We start from the raw sequence: 2,917 nt of genomic DNA, 5'->3' as shown, positions 1-2,917 counted from the left end.
CTGACCTTCAGAGGGGTTCCTCTGAAGGAGCAGGAGAAAACCGAAAGCCAGCATGTCAAAATGTTCTCCTCGCGGCGTGACGGCGTTTGTGCTGAAACGAGACGCAGCAGGATGCAGCTCCTCTGTCATTTTGATCATTTGGTTTGGCGACGGTGCATCGTCACACACTTCATGCTGCACAGCGTCAAGTGGCAACGCTTACACTGATGATTGAAAACACATCATATCTGCTAACAGTGTGTGTGTGTGTGTGTGTGTGTGTGTGTGTGTGTGTGTGTGTGTGTGTAGTAGCTGGTTGCGTGCTGTGCTAAATGGATCGCAAGCTAACACTCAGAATCACTGTAATCTCATCACGTGTCCAACCAAGGCCAAGAATAGAGGGCTGCTGAATCACAACACACACTCACACACATGCACACACGCGTGCGCACACGCACACACACACACACTCACACACATATACACACACACACACACACACACACACACACACACCTCCAGCAGATGACCTCTATGTCCTCAGTGACCTTACCACTCTCTGCTGCAGCGCTGTGATTGGCTGCTTGGTGGTGCATGACGTCCGACTGCTGCTGCTCTTCTGGTCACCATGATCATCAGGTCGTTACGATCATCAGGTCGTTATGATCATCACGTCGTTATGATCATCACGTCGTTACGATCATCAGGTCGTTATTATGATCAGGTCGTTACGATCATCAGGTCGTTATTATGATCAGGGTCGTTACGATCATCAGGTCGTTATTATGATCAGGTCGTTACGATCATCAGGTCGTTATTATGATCAGGTCGTTACGATCATCAGGTCGTTATTATGATCAGGTCGTTACGATCATCAGGTCGTTATGATCATCACGTTGTTATTATCATCAGGTCGTTACGATCATCAGGTCGTTATTATCATCAGGTCGTTACGGTCATCACGTCGTTATTATCATCAGGTCGTTATTATCATCAGGTCGTTACGGTCATCACGTCGTTATTATCATCAGGTCGTTATTATGATCCGGTCGTTACGATCATCAGGTCGTTACGATCATCAGGTCGTTACGATCATCAGGTCGTTACGATCATCAGGTCGTTACGATCATCAGGTCGTTATTATCATCAGGTCGTTACGATCATCAGGTCGTTACGATCATCAGGTCGTTATTATCATGATCACCAGATTATCTGCAGATTATTGCTGTGATACTGAATCAGAAGCCACCAAGCACTTCCGCCTCTGTTCATCATCTATGAGAGGTGAGCAGCCTCCTGTGCAGTGCATGCTGGGACAGCGTGCAGTGTGAACCAGACGGGCGGCAGGACACTTGTTCATGCATGGCACATTTGCTTGGCAAGAACTGATCCGTGTGGCCAAAGATTTCTTATTTCTCAGTAACAGACTGAGGAAAAATCGACCATTAGTAGAAAATCAGCTGGTGATGTCACATGAAGAGAAGTTATCTTTACGTTTTTTTTTTCTTAAGGCTCATTTGCGTTGCTGTGGCGCTGGGTTGGTTGTTTAATACAGAGTGTACATCTCACTGCATCACACCAAATTATAAAACAGAACATTTTTGTTTTATGTCCTTAATGTACGGAAAGCAGGCTGGAGCATCAGCAGTTGAACATGTGGAGGAGGAAGTGGACTTTCAATCCAATCCAATCCACTTTATTTATATAGCACATTTTGAAAACATAAAAAAAATTATCAAAGTGCTGCACAGTGATTTACAATAAAAGACAATGGTGTCAGAACTATGACTACAAGGATAGAACCCAATTGCACGACTCAAACAAGAGTTCAACTAAACAGTCTTTTAATAATAAAGTAACAACTTAAATATCAATACAAAGTGACAACAGAAATATACTATGACAAAAGTATCAACGGAAAATCTCTCTTAACGAGGAATAACAAACAAAGGCAAGACAAAGTATCAAAAAGAACATGAAAGCAAAACTATGGCAAACAAAGTAGCAAAGGAAATACAAAACCTGACTTGACTTGACGAAACTTGACTTGACTAGGCGTGACAAAGTAGGACAAACAAGACGAAGCAGGACCAAACAAGACGAAGCAGGACGAACTCGCACAGGACAAAGGGAAACACAGACTATATATACACACAATGTAATGGGGAACAGGTGGAAACAATCAAAGGCGTGCAGACAATCAGACTAGAGGAAACACACAAGGGGAAGGGCAAGTGACCTGACACAAGAGGAGAGTGGGATATCAAAAATAAAACAGGAAGTCACGAGACAAGACACAAGAACAAAACCTAACAAAAACAAAACATAATTCCTAAGACATGAAACAAAACCCAACAAAACATAATAATTTCAAGGACATGACAAATGGTTAAGAAAATGAGGATTAAAATGAAGATACAGATAATAGAGGAAATAGACAGATTTAAAAAGAAGATAAAAGTCATACAACAGATTAAAAAATACAATAAAATTGAATAAAAAAGACAACAAGAACAGAGGTCACACAACCTCTCACGCTGAGTTAAAAGCCAATGAATAAAGTAAGTTTAAAGATTGTATTTAAAGTAGGTAGGGTGGAGGACAACATTATTTTAAGTGGTAGCTCGTTCCATAATTTAGGGGCTGCCACAGAAAAGGCTCGATCACCTTGTGTTTTAAATTACTCTTAGGGACAACGAGGAGGAGCTGATCAGCTGACCTAAGAGATCGTGAGGGAGTGTAGACATTTAAGAGGTCTGAAATATATTGTGGAGCTGATCCGATCAGTGCTTTAAAAACAAACAATGAAATTTTAAAATTAATTCTAAAATCGACTGGAAGCCAGTGAAGAGAAGCGAGGATCGGGGTGATGTGTTCATGTTTTCTGGTGCCTGTTAAAAGGCGAGCAGCAGCGTTTTGGACCAACTGCAAGCGTGCC

This window comes from Myripristis murdjan, chromosome 15 (genome assembly GCF_902150065.1).
Source record: "Myripristis murdjan chromosome 15, fMyrMur1.1, whole genome shotgun sequence".
Classification (NCBI taxonomy): Eukaryota; Metazoa; Chordata; class Actinopteri; order Holocentriformes; family Holocentridae; genus Myripristis; species Myripristis murdjan.
This window is presented reverse-complemented; position numbering follows the sequence as displayed.